The sequence below is a fragment of the Staurois parvus genome, unplaced genomic scaffold (genome assembly GCF_062004578.1).
Source record: "Staurois parvus isolate SC_StPar_1 unplaced genomic scaffold, SC_StPar_1.0 ptg000734l, whole genome shotgun sequence".
Classification (NCBI taxonomy): Eukaryota; Metazoa; Chordata; class Amphibia; order Anura; family Ranidae; genus Staurois; species Staurois parvus.
Window position 1 is genome coordinate 2,941,764 of NW_028318530.1, and position 14,889 is coordinate 2,956,652.

Here is a 14,889-nt window from a genome sequence, read left to right on the forward strand (position 1 = left end):
AAAATAAAATCGGTTAATAAATATGACCCTTCCAGACAGGCTATTGAATCCTTACTAGAAAGAATGGATCTAGTAATACGCCTGGCCGATAAGGGTGGAGGGGTAGTGGTTTTAAATAAATCAGATTATGTGAAGGAAGTATATAACATTTTAGAAGATAAAGAAACATACTTACCTTTATCTAAGAACCCTCTGGGACAATATAAGAAAGCACTAAAAACTATTATTCAACAAGGGTATGAGGATCACATTCTAAGAGAGAAAAACTATACCTCTGCCCAACAGCACCCAGACTTCCTGTCATGTACATCCTTCCAAAGATGCACAAAAATCCCCTTAACCCTCCTGGTAGGCCAATTATCAGCGGCATAGGATCTCTTTGCTCTAGAGTTGGCGAATATATTGATCATTTACAGCCGCTGGTTACTAAGACCCCTGCTTATTTAAAAGATACAAAGCAGGTACTCCAGGAGATCAGTAATATTACCACAGACACATCTACATTTCTTGTGACAGCCGATGTGACCTCTTTATAAACAAATAAAGAACACTCTGATGGTATGGAGGCGGTAAGATTCTTTTTAAATGATTTTAATGGTATGTCTGTCCCACAGAAAGATTTTATTCTTACCCTATTAGATTTTGCGATGACAAAAAACTTTCTGGTTTAATCATCATTTTTATCTTCAGACAAAAGGCGTTGCAATGGGGACTAAGTTTGCCCCCAGCCTGGCCAATCTTTTTATGGCCAGGTGGGAGGAGGATGTCATCTATGCCAGGGAATGGCCGGAGCTCTCATTTTACAAAAGATATATAGATGACATCCTCCTCATTTGGAACTGGGAAGAGCAGTCTCTTCTAAATTTTGTTACTACTTTGAATTTTAATACATTGAATATTAAATTAACTTTTAATTATAGTAAAAGTAGCATTAATTTTATGGATCTGACCCTAATTAATCAAGATGGCAGAATTATGACAGAAACATATTTTAAACTAACAGACAGGAATAGTTATATTCTGACAGCTGTCAGCACCCCAGCTGGTTACAAAAGATTCCCAAAGGTCAATTCTCTAGAATTGCATCAGACGCAACTGCACTGATGTCACTACTTACCAGAAACAAGCGTCGACTATTAAAACAAAGTATTTAGAGAAAGGGTATGGAGAATCTAAACTTGATCAAGTGATGGAAGAAATAGGCAGATCCAATAGAAATACCATGCTAAGTAATGAGACTGTCATAAGACCTAACAAAGTTTGTCCTTTTGTCACGGGCTATTCTATTCAACATAAAGCCATAACAAAAATCATTAAGAACAATTGGAAAATTTTGAAATCTGACCCTGTACTCAATATTATACTACCAGAGAAACCTGAGATAACATTTAGAAAAGCTACTTCACTTAGGAATAAAATATCTCCTAATGTTATTGACCCTCCAAAAAATATCAAGTTATTCTCTAACCTAAAAGGTTTCCATCCTTGCAAAAAGTGTATAATTTGCAGATGTAGCAAGTTTACAAAGAAAAGCTACAGCTGTAACTCTACTGCTAAAGGTACCACTTATAACATAGATTATTTTATTACATGTACTAGCACAAATGTCTATCTTCTTCAATGTCCATGTAAATTACAATATGTGGGACGTACCGCAAGATGCCTAAAAGATAGACTTAGGGAACATGTTAATAATATTAAAAAAGGGTATAAAGAACATTCCCTATCGCACCATTATAAAAAGCGACACAATAAGGACCCATCCTCCCTCATTTTCATGGGTATAGGAATTGTCAATACCCATTGGAGAGGGTCAAATAATAGGAGAGCTGTGTCGCAATTAGAGTCTAAATGGATATATGAATTGAGCTCCTTACATCCCAAAGGATTAAATATTGATTTTGATTTAAATTGCTTTATAGAACACAGCTAGTGATACGTTCAATAATATTTTATTTGGGTCTATTGCTCCGTGAGGACGTCGATGATGAAACGCGTAAGGCGGGGTTTGATTGATGTGACGTCATTACGCTTCCCAGTGGTCCATGGCGCATGTGCTGTGCGGCTGGGTTCGTCTATTGTGTTTGACATGCTATTGATGCTGGTGTCGGCTAGGACACCATTTGTTTTAAGTGCTATGTGTGCATATTAAATTAATTAATTTTAAAAGGTACTGCACTATGAGCTGTTGTTTTTTCCTGAGTGCCTGGTCTAATACCCTATGGATATGGATATGGTGGTGTCTATAAGAAGTGGATTTTCCTAGTGACACATCTGATTGCAGAGTATTGCTCCCTGGATATCGATTTGTTAGCCAAGTACTGGGTTTTGCAGAGTTTTGCCCCCTGGAGATCAAGTTTTAAAGCCAAGTATTGTTTCATCAGCCTGCTGACCATCGCTCCCAGAGCAAATAGCGCTTTATGCTGATTTATTATCAGCATTTAGTTCTGGTGAGTCAATTTAGTATATTTGGTGGTGGATTGTCATGTTTTTTTCAGTATATATTTTTTCACTTTATTGGACTTTATATTTATTTATATTTTTTTGGGGACATTTATTCACATATATTTGTATTTTTTACTAGCGCAAATTGTTGGTTTTTCTGTTTATACACCTTATGATTATAGGGTGGATTTTGCAGCTGGTAGAATAGACATTGACCATTTGGCTAATAAGATTAAGATCTTTTCGGTAGGCGCCATTTATATTTACTTATCAGAAAGAAAATATATATTTTATTTTCCAAAATTGTCAGTCTTTTTATGTTTATAGCGCAAAAAATAAAAACCTTCAAATAAAGCTGTATTTGTGGGAAAATAATTACATAAGTTGTTTAACAATTGCAATCCTGCAACACTGTACATAAAGTAATGCAGTGACCTATAGCATCTCTGCGAGCATTGGAACGAATTTTGCATGAAGGTTGGTATTAGATTCCATCCACGACTTATATTTGTCAATTCCCAGGAGAATTTAGGCTGTCGTGGATGCCAAAGGCAGTCCAATACCATATTTGGTAACAATTTTGTTCTTTTACCTGGTATTTCCATAATTTTATCCAACCCCTGTGTTTGCGTGCTAATAAACATCTGTTAATCCTGCCAGCATGTATCTTCTGGTGATAACACTACCCCCCAGGCTCCTAATGATGCAGTAGTGCAGTAAGCCAGCTGTGAGCACTACCTTATTCTGACAACAGCATGCTGTACCACCCTAGACTACTACTCTATACTCGTGGTAAGACTAACTGGGAGACATATCTGCCTGTAATGTAATAAACAAAAGGAGGTTGGGCGACCATCAGGTGGTAAAAGGTCATACCCAGGAAAATATCATAGTGCCACTTCCCAATTGAAGGATAAATGTCAAAAAATAGCTAATGGACATTTTAGGCACATAAACTCAGTACACAAAGAGTAAAAGCAATTGTTACTTTATTAACATATCACATCTAAAACATATCTTGCATGTATTAAAAATTGCATTGCACATGGAATCACAGCATGTTCCCCCCCATATCAACCAGAAAATTTATAAGCCGTTCCCATGGAAGTTGGTAAAGATGGTAGACACAATATACTTCCTTCAAGAAGAGGGGAATGTCCAAGCGGTGTAGAAAATGCCCAACAGGTTTCGTGACTGAAGTCTCTTCAAGGGGTAGCAACGCATCTAAAACGTGAATAAACTCAGACAGTAATCATTGTAAAATTACACAATAAGTGCAAATACAACATGGGTATCGCCTATCAGGCACTTACTTGAAAGATGACCAGTGTGTGTTGTATGACAGAGAACTCCTCAATGCAGCAACCCAGGTTCCCCCAGCCGACCAAATTAGAAACCCCAGAGGTGGGTATGGGGGTTCATCAATAAAGCAATGAGCAGACTCCCCATAGGGATCACGGGCATTCAGCAGAAAAATTGAAATTCAGAAGTACAGGGCACTAATTGTCATCATAGTTATCCAGCTAGTGAGAATGAATGGAGGACAACATAGGCCTATGAATGATGAAAGTGTGGAAAATAAGTTAGTGGAGCTTTAAAATAAGCATCCCATCTATAGGTTGCATAATAATCCAAAATACTTGAATAAAAAAATGACCTCTATGAATGAAGCAACATGTCCACTGTGTAAACCTAAAGGGGGACATGTGGACAACCAGTGTCCATAAAACAAAAGACCATCAACAGATTCTAAATAGATTATCTCCACTGTAAGGTATGAAATCCGATTTGCCTGAAAAACAAGGAATACCCCAAATTATAGATTCCCCTCTCAGCTCTATCCCCCAACAAAGAATATAACCATTATCATTGCAACTAAAAAAAAAAAAAAGAAAATGCTCAATTATACCTACTGCACTATAACCAGAGAGGAGCCTGTCAGCCTACAGTAGCCACAAATTGCCCTCATAGCGTTTCAGGAGTCCCAGAAGGTTTGCCGACCAAAGCTGCTTAAATGCACCCTGACTGGGTGTGCCAACACCATCTGGCATATGACGTCATCCCAGCCTGGCCAGAGCATCCACGAATGCGCAGAGCATCATGCTGATCCAAGCTGCATGAAAAACATAGCGCCAGCAGCAGGAACATCCATGCACGTGTAGATGGGGGGAGGGCCCAGATTGGACCCACTGACCCCAAAGCAGCAGGCAACCAAGCCCAGACATCCCCAGGGCCCGTAGGGTCATGGATGGCCGGGAAGGCCGGCCCGGATGTCAGCCGCAGTCTACGGGCCACACACCCGACCAATTAAAGGGGCAAATGCCATGGGGTCCAAGGGGCTCACAGGCCACAAAGAGGGGTCCAAAACCAAGATAACACCAATTGCTGAAGTTGTCCATGACAGTAACAATGAATAAGACAGTAAACAGATCAAATATAAATATGAGAAGTAAGGCCACAAAATAATTCACAGACGTTGCAGACATTTGGATCCACCAGTGACATATCCACAGCAGAGCATATCAACAAACGATATCCAGTCCAAGGCCACCCACCAAAGTAGCATAACCACCAAGGGTGAATAATAATAAAAAAAAAAATCGCGCTGCCAATGTGCTGAAAAAAAATACTAAAATAATAAGCTGCTGCAGACACGTGTTATGTGTGTAAGCATAAAGACAAATGAATATAATAAAAAAAAAAGTGTTGCGCTGCTGAGACAATGAATATACAGTCATGGCCGAAATTGTTGGCACCCTTGATATTTTTCCTGAAAATCAAGTATTTCACACAAAAAAGGTATTGCATTAACACATGTTTTGCTATACACATGTTTATTCCCTTTGTATGTATTGGAACAAATATAAAACAGAGGCAGAAAAGCAAATATGACATAATGTCACACAAAACCCCAAAAATGGGCTGGACAAAAGTATTGGCACCCTTAACTTAATATTTGGTTGCACACCCTTTGGAAAACATAACTGAAATCAGTCGCTTCCTATAACCATCAATAAGCTTCTGACACCTCTCACCCGGAATTTTGGACCACTCTTCCTTTGCAAACAGCTCCAGGTCTCTCTTATTGGAAGGACACCTTTTCCCAACAGCAATTTTAAGATCTCTCCACAGGTGTTCAATGGGATTTAGATCTGGGCTCATTGCTGGCCACTTCAGAACTCTCCAGCGCTTCTTTGCCATCCATTTCTGAGTGCTTTTTGACGTATGTTTGGGGTCATTGTCCTGCTGGAAGACCCAGGATCTTGGACGCAAACCCAGCTTTCTGACACTGGGCCCTACAGTGCGACCCAAAATCCTTTGGTAATCCTCAGATTTCATGATGCCTTGCACACAGTCAAGGCACCCAGTGCCAGAGGCAGCAAAACAACCCCAAAACATCATTGAACCTCCACCATATTTTACCGTAGGTACTGTGTTTTGTTCTTTGTAGGCCTCATTCCGTTTTCGGTAAACAGTAGAATGATGTGCTTTACCGAAAAGCTCTATCTTGGTCTCATCTGTCCACAAGACGTTTTCCCAGAAGGCTTTTGGCTTACTCAAGTACATTTTGGCAAACTGTAGTCTTGCTTTTTTATGTCTCTGTGTCAGCAGTGGGGTCCTCCTGGGTCTCCTGCCATAGCGTTTCATTTCATTTAAATGTCGACGGATAGTTCGCGCTGACACTGATGCTCCCTGAGCCTGCAGGACAGCTTGAATGTCTTTGGAACATGTTTGGGGCTGCTTATCCACCATCCGGACTATTCTGCGTTGCAATCTTTCATCAATTTTCCTCATCCGTCCACGACCAGGGAGATTAGCTACAGTGCCATGGGTTGCAAACTTCTTGATAATGTTGCGCACTGTGGACAAAGGCAAATCTAGTTCTCTGGAGATGGACTTGTAACCTTGAGATTGTTGATATTTTGCCACAATTTTGGTTCTCAGGTCCTCAGACAGTTCTCGTCTCCTCTTTCTGTTGTCCATGCTTAGTGTGGCACAGACAGACACACAATGCAAAGGTTAAGTGAACGTCTCTCCTTTTTATCTGCTTTCAGGTGTGATTTCTATATTGCCCACACCTGTTACTTGCCCCAGGTGAGTTTACAGGAGCATCACATGCTTGTAACATTCTTATTTATCCGCAGTTGTGAAAGGGTGCCAATACTTTTGTCCAGCCCATTTTTGGAGGTTTGTGTGACATTATGTCGAATTTGCTTTCTTTCCTCCCTTTTTTTGTTTTGTCCCAATACACACAAAGGGAATAAACATGTGTATAGCAAAACATGTGTTAATGCAATACGTTTCGTGAGAAATACATGATTTCCTGGAGAAATATCAAGGGTGCCAACAATTTCGGCCATGACTGTAAATATAAAGACAGACTCAAATGTGACTAATAGTCCCAAAAGATGATGGAAAATAGCTATTATTTCCATACACACAAATGCATTGGGAACACTACACATTCTATTCCAAATCAAAACATGAAGAAAAATATATCAAATTTGTGTTGTTCCTCTGAAATAATTGAAGAAAAGTGCATATTAGAGTGTTCAAAAAATAGCAGTGTTTGTATTCTTCTTTACAAACTCAAACATTCACTATATAAACTGAAAAAAGTTTGAAGATTTTGCTTTCCTTTGAATCACTTAATATTTAGTTGTATAAGCACTGTTTCTGAGAACTGCTGTACATCTGTGTTGCATGGAGTCAACCAACTTTTGGCACCTGTGAACAGGTATTCCAGCCCAGGATGATTGGACTACATTCCACAGTTCTTCTCTATTTCTTGGTTTTGCCTCAGAAACTGCATTTTTGATGTCACCCCACAAGTTTTCTGTTGGATTAAGATCCGGGGATTGGGCTGGCCACTCCATAACATCAATCTTGTTGGTCTGGAACCAAGATGTTGCACGTTTACTGGTGTGTTTAGGGTTGTTGTCTTGTTGGAACACCCATTTCAAGGGCATTTCCTCTTCAGCATAAGGCAGCATGACCTCTTCAAGTATTCTGATGTATTCAAACTGATCCATGATCCCTGGTATGCGATAAGTAGGCCCAACACCGTAGTATGAGAAACATCCCCATATCATGATGCTTGCGCAACCATGCTTCACTGTCTTCACAGTGTACTGTGGCTTGAATTCAGTGTTTGGGGGTCGTCTGACAAACTGTCTCCGGCCACTAGACCCAAAAAGAACAAGCTTACTTTCATCAGTCCACAAAATGTTGTGCCATTTCTCTTTAGGCCAGTCAATGTGCTCTTTGGCAGATTGTAACCTCTTCAGCACATGTCTTTTTTTCAACAGTGGGACTTTGCGGGGGCTTCTTGCAGATAGCTTGGCTTCACATAGGCGTCTTCTAATTGTAAAAGTACTCACAGGTAACTTTAGACCTTCTTTGATCTTCCTGGAGCTGGTTGTTGGCAGAGTCCTTGCCATTTTGGCTATTCTTCTATCCATTCGAATGGTAGTTTTTCGCTTTCTTCAGGTCTTTCAGGTTTTGTTTGCCATTTTAAAGTATTTGCGATCATTTTAGCTGAGCAGCCTATCATTTTCTGCACTTCTTTATATGTTTTCCCCTCTCCAATCAACTTTTTAATCAAGGTACGCTGTTCTTCTGAACAATGTCTGGAACAATTTTCCTCAGAATTTCAGAGAGAAATGCACTGTAACCAGCATGTACAACATTTGCTGCCTTCCTTCCTTAAATAAGGGCAATAATTGCCACCTGTTTTTAAAAGAATGAATGACCTCACTAATAGAACTCCACACTGCTATTATTTTGAACATGCCCCTTTCAATTAGTGATTCAATTACACAGAATCAGCAGCATGCATGTCATGACTGTTGGGTCTGTTGGATTTCTATTACTCTACTACACCTGCTAGTAAATTATTTGCCATGTAGAAATATCATTTCTACCAAAAACAGTGATTGATCAGGTTAGTGATGTCTGACTGCTATTATTTTGAACACAACTGTACATCCAGGTGGACTCTCACCTTCTCACATGGACTTGTATGTGAACACAGGTCAGAAAAGTGTCTCTCCTATTAGTGGGGGTAACACAGCTTGTTCCTCTGTGGGCAATCTTCCCCTTTATGAATCACCGCTGAACCTTCCAAATGGCACCTAATATCAGTACAGCCAACTTTGGATAAAGCTCCATGTCTTTGGAGTGTGGAGTCTGTCTTTATATTTATATTCATTGTCTCTTGTCAGCAGCACAACACTTTTTTTTTATTATATAACCACCAAGGGGCCACTGACAGCAAACCACAAAGTCGATTGATTAATTATCTATGTGTTCCACAATAGAAGCTTTGATCATAGTAGTTACAGTACTTAATATAACCAGGACATATATCAATAACTGATCATACAGATTATTTTAAACAGCATGAAATAATATGTATAAGAAGTAGACACAGTGACTATATATTGCCTTAATGGAATAACCCCCACTTTCCAGCCAGAGTGAAAATAAATAACCATGATAACCAGTCCCATAGCAGGAGACCACATAATCCTAAACTAATCGCATATGATGTCATTTGTGAGTCTATACCTTGCAATCATAAGAAAGATTTATATGATAGAATTTCATTAAGGCCGGGTGGATTTACAGAGTTTAAAAGTTCGATTCACTTGGTTTCTTTTTTTTTATCCCAATTGCCTCCACTGGGTCTCTCATAACTACCTCCAATACAATAAACCTAGCATGTATGGTATCAAATTTGTGATTATAGTCCCAGGTGGTGACTGATAGGGGTAAGCATTTTGGTCTTAGATGCATAATAGACATGGTCATGTATTCTTTGGCTAAACAGATGTATGGTTTTACCCACATAATAGGCTCCACAAGTGCATGTCATAAGATATACTACTCCCCTAGTTGTACAATTGGCATGAAATTTGGGGGTCAAAATCTCTCCAGTAGGTAAAGTGAATTGTTGGCCAATCTGCACCCAAGGGCAGTATGTACATCTGCCACAGGCAAAAATGCCATTAAGGAGTGTAGGAAAATTGGTTCTTCAACTCCGGCCTCCATGCTTATATACAAACTTACTACAACACTCTCATCAAAACCCTCTCATCCAATCCTCGTCAACTTCTTTCTACCCTCAATTCCTTACTCCACCCCCCAACTTACTGCACAGGAGATTGCCAGTCATTTCAAGAACAGGATCGACACAATTTGTGATAAGATCTCCAGTGTAAAGCTTCCTCTTCCAACCAACATACCAGGTCCAACACCACACTCAACACTCGCCTCCTTCGACCCTGTTACCACTGAGGAAGTTACCGAACTCCTTTCCAAGGCCCACTTTACCACCTATCCCCTGCACCCTGTCCCCTCACGATTATTTCAGCCTCCTTCCTGCTCTATTCTAAACTCTCTAACCCACATCTTCAACCTCTCACTCTCCATGGGCCCCTTTCCCTCCCCGTTCAAACATACACTGGTTACCCACATACTTAACCCCTTCACGCCTAAGGGTAAAACAAATCTAGACACCTAAGCACAATTTTGTAACGTTGACATGTGTTAGTAAACCCGTACATATCATCACAACTACTTTGTACATCCAGGTGAATTATACCTTGTTTTTTTCAGGACAAATTGGGCTTTCATTTGGTGGTAAATGGTAATGAATATCTCCTGATTTCTTTGTATTATCAAAGGAAAACTGGCCAACAATAGTAAACTACCATAACCTACCACCACAGAACAACCCAAAACAAGATCATTAGAATGGGACCCGGGGCTCTCAGTGACACCGCGGTCTTTGTGCTGGGAGCGCGCCATGTGGCGCACTCCCAGCAGAAAGACAGGTACGCAAATATGCGGCCCCACAGGAAAAAAGCCCAGTTCTGTGAGGCCACATATTTGTGTTATGTAAGCGTCAAGGGGTTAAAAAACCCTTGCTGGACCCCACCTGTTTGAATAATTTAAGACCCATCTCCCTGCTCCCGTTTGCCTCCAAGCTTCTCAAGCACCTTGTTCACAACCGTATGAACTGCTACCTCACCGACAACAACCTTCTTGATCCCCGACAGTCTGGCTTCCACCCACAACATTCCACTGAAACTGCCCTACTAAAACTCACTAACGATCTACTAACTTCTAAAACCAATGGCTATTACTCCATACTCATACTCCTTGACCTTTCTGCTGCCTTTAACACAGTCGACCACTTGCTGCTCCTCAGTAAACTCCACTCCATCGGCCTCCGTGACTCTGCTCTCTCCTGGTTCTCCTCTTACCTTTCTCAACGCACTTTCAGCGTCACATACAACAACTCCTCCTCCACTCCTCTCCCTCTTTCCGTTGGGGTACCCCAAGGCTCTGTCCTTGGGCACCTCCTTTTTTCTCTCTACACCTCCTCCCTGGGTCAATTAATAACCTCCCATGGCTTCCAATACCAACTCTATGCTGATGACACCCAGATCTATCTCTCCACTCCCCAGCTCACCCCCTCAATCTGCTCACATATCACAAATCTACTAATCAACATATCAGCATGGATATGACACCACTACCTTAAACTCAATCTTTCCAAAACCATGCTTGTAATATTTCTTCCTCCCCGATCCCCCACTCATGACTTTACCATTAAGATCAACAGCACAACCATTGGTCCTTCCCCTCATGCCAGGAGGCTAGGTGTAATCCTAGACTTTGACCTCTCCTTTGGGCCCCACATCCACTCACTGGCTAAATTCTGTCGCCTCACACACTTCCAAAATCCACTCTTTCTGACCAATGACACCACAAAACAACTTATCCACTCCTTGATCTTATCCCGCCTTGATCAATGCAACTCCCTCCTAACCGGTCTACCATCACACAGGTTATCCCCCCTTCAGTCTATTATGAATGCTGCTGCTAGACTCATACACCTTACCAACTGATCAGTGACTGCTGCTCCTCTCTGCCAATCTCTTCATTGGCTTCCACTAACCCAACGTATAAAATTCATAATACTAAACCACAGCATACAAAGCCATCCACACCACTGCCCCTAGCTACATCACCAACCTCATCCGCAGATATCGTCCAAATTGCCCACTCTGCTCCTTCCAAGACATCTTGTTCTCTAGCTCCCTCATCACCTCCTCCCACGCTCACTTCCAGGACTTCTCCAGAGCCTCTCCCATCCTCTGGAACTCCCTACCACAGTATGTCTGGTCAGCCACTACCATGTCTGCCTTTAGACAATCTTTGAAAACTCACTTATTTTGGGAAGCCTACCCCACCTCTATCAGAACATCGGCTACAGCTATCACATTTTGTACCACCTCCCCCTTCCTTTAGATTGTAAGCTCCACGAGAAGGGCCCTCCTATTCCTTCTGTACTGAAATGTATTGTAATTGTACTGTCTCTTAAATTATAAAGTGCTGCGCGAACTGTTGGCGCTATATAAAGCCTGTATAATAATGTCCACGGAGGCCAAAAAAAAATCAATTGATGGAAGGAGGCTGTAATCGACCTGGTGAATTTGACGTGGAGTTTATGGACCCATATGAAGATTTTTAGGGCTTTGAGATGGGTGGACTGTGAAAAGGTTGGCGTAAAACCCCTGAGGCCTTTCTTCAGTGGGAACTGGGATGATAATCCCTACATCCAGAAGACCTGCAAGGGTTGCATGAAGGTCTGCTACTCTGTGTAAAGATACAGGCACTTTGGAAGACATGAATCATGGAGGGGGCAAGGAGCAGAACTCTAGGTTATAGCCAAGGTTTGCGTTTGAGCTGGGTATGTCAGTTGAGTCTGGCTTTGGAGGTTGAGACCCGGCAGTAATAAAAAGAACTCTTCTTGGTCTCAGATGAAATCCTTAATGATGATATCTAAGGATGCCTCAATGTGTTGTCCCTAAAGGGCAGGTGCAATAAATATTTTTTTTTTCATGATTGTTTCACATCCTAGAATTTTAGCCAAAGTGTTTTCAACATTTTCACTGACAGCGGATGCATACAGACAATGATAGGGGTAATATCTGCTAACCCATAAACAAAACAGCCCAGGGCCGTTGGCAAGAGCTCAACATGTTCCACAAACTAGATTCTGTTTTATGGCCCTAGTCCATAAGCCTGAATGTAAGTTGTAATGCAGGGACAACCAATGTTTTTTGAAAGGATCTGCATATGCTTTAATGATGGGGTTTCTGAAAAACATTGACATCCACTATAGGTATTAGTGCTTCATTAAGATGAGATATTGCCTCGTCCCCAATAGGAACAGCCCACTTCTTAAGAAAAGACTCCTCAGACTGTTAATCAGCTACCAAATGTTTAGGAGACAAAAACATACCAGGAGTGTCCCATATCCCATAAAAGATGTCTAAGGCCAACAGGTGCAATGGGAAGGCATTGGTAGACTTGTTATCACTTGCAGTTAGGGGGCAATTAAACCATGCAGTACCTCCCATTGAATGTGGCCATGCCAGAACCCAGTGCAATGTACAGGTAGCAGGCACAGGCTGACTTTCCAATTTAAAAAGCATCAATAAAAGCTGAAACAGTCCCTCTAAGCCTGAGTAAAAGGCTTCTTGGGGACAATAGAATCAATTATAAGTTTTTGAGACTCTGTTACACAAAGTCTCTGAGACTGCAGGCAGATCAGAGAAAGATTCTATAAGGGAAGGTGTGAAAAACATGCTTTTGGCCTCTAGGGGGTGAAAGTACCATGAGATCTTCCCAGGGGAGAACCATGCCTGGCAGCGCTAAAAGAAACTCCAAAGAGTGCAGGAACAACATTCCAGGCTTTTGCTGTGAATCCCTTTAGAGAGCATTCTGCAGGCAACATCAGAGCCAATAATGGAACGATGGAGGCACACATTACAGCAGAACTGCTCCCATGGGCCTGTGATCCATTATGTAGCTCTCCCAGGCAGACCCAAAGTATAAAGTTAATGCTTGGATATTCACAAACTAGCTTCTGGAAACATGAGAAGCTCAGTTGATGGTAGATCACTGTAGGCAGACAGCAAAAGCCAACTGTGGAAGATCCCAATATAACTTGGGACAAGGAACAGTAAAGGGAGATGTTAGCTCACACTCCAGCATGCACCTGTGGAAAACAGATATCATAAAGGTGCCCAATGGTTCTTACAGTTGACTCAAAGTAAGTATTCCAAGTCTGGGTCACATTAGAAGCAAAGCCACTGCTTTAGACCAGGAAAAGTGCTCTGCGGGTAACACAATACATTCAGGTCTGCAATGCATCACAATGTGAAAGCGTCCTAAAGACATTCCAGTCCAGGGGGGGGTCAGGCTACAGCCTCCAAAGCAATTGCTGAGGATACACTGATCTAGATAGCCAAGTGTAGAACAAACTCAAGAAGTGTGTAGGTAAATATTGATGAAAGAAAAAAATGTTTTCTAAAAGAAAATATAGGGCTAGTAAAAACATTAAACATTTCTCAGTAGAGAATACAAATTCTTACTCCTAGGACACCAGGGAAAAAAGATGTTGGGAGTGGGAGGCATTAAACCAGCTGGGCACTTCTTTTTTTTTTTCTTTTGCCAGTATCCAAATTCTGTACGCAGCAGCATAACCCACCCTTGTCAGCATCCTGTGTCCTTCGATGAAAGAGAAAAAAAATAGCATTTCCTGGGACCAACATGGCAGCAAACATATGGTAGTGGCCCCACCTACTTCCACCCACACGACCAGTGCAAAGCCATAAAGCGTTGATGCCCACACAACAGCCCATTCCTTTTTTTTGTCCTCAAGGAACTCACAGTCAGTGTGACAAGAGAAACCCCATACCTGCCACCTTTGGTGGTTTTCCACACAGGTTCAGCCTCTCCTGTAGTGCAGTCCCTGACCTTAGGATGCTAAAGGCTCTGATAAGGCACAGAAACCTCTTTTGTAGATCTTTTGGGGTGAACAATTGGGTGCTAACTAGAAGTGATCTTACCTAGAGCCTGCCTCCCAAAGAGTAAGTGGATCCGTGGAATTATGACACCACATTTCCAAGGCAATTATTGTAACGGACATGTAAGATTTGAGTGGAAATATGGAATCATAGCCATAACAGGTTGAGTAGATTAGATGAGGCCAGGCCCTTTCATTGCAAAGGTGTGTTCAGGAACAGTCTGGTCATTAAGGATGTATATTGAGCCCCTGGGCAGTAGGGAAATGAATAGATGGTACAAACAATGGTCATCAGTTGATCTGGGATACAGATGTGTATGTATGTGCGCTACATCTGCATATAAGAATCATATTTGTGGCTTGGGGGAAAAGCCAGGAAAATGCATAGAATGGTTAGGTGGTCTTGCATCGCAACAGTCGGATGGTGTTTGGTACTGTCGCGATCGGGCTGACGCGCTGGTGTTGGAAATCTAATCCCCGACTTGGTGTTCAGGCCAGTCTTGGCCCAATTGAACTTGGGCAGGTCCATACACAGTACCTCTTGTGGGCAGGTCAGG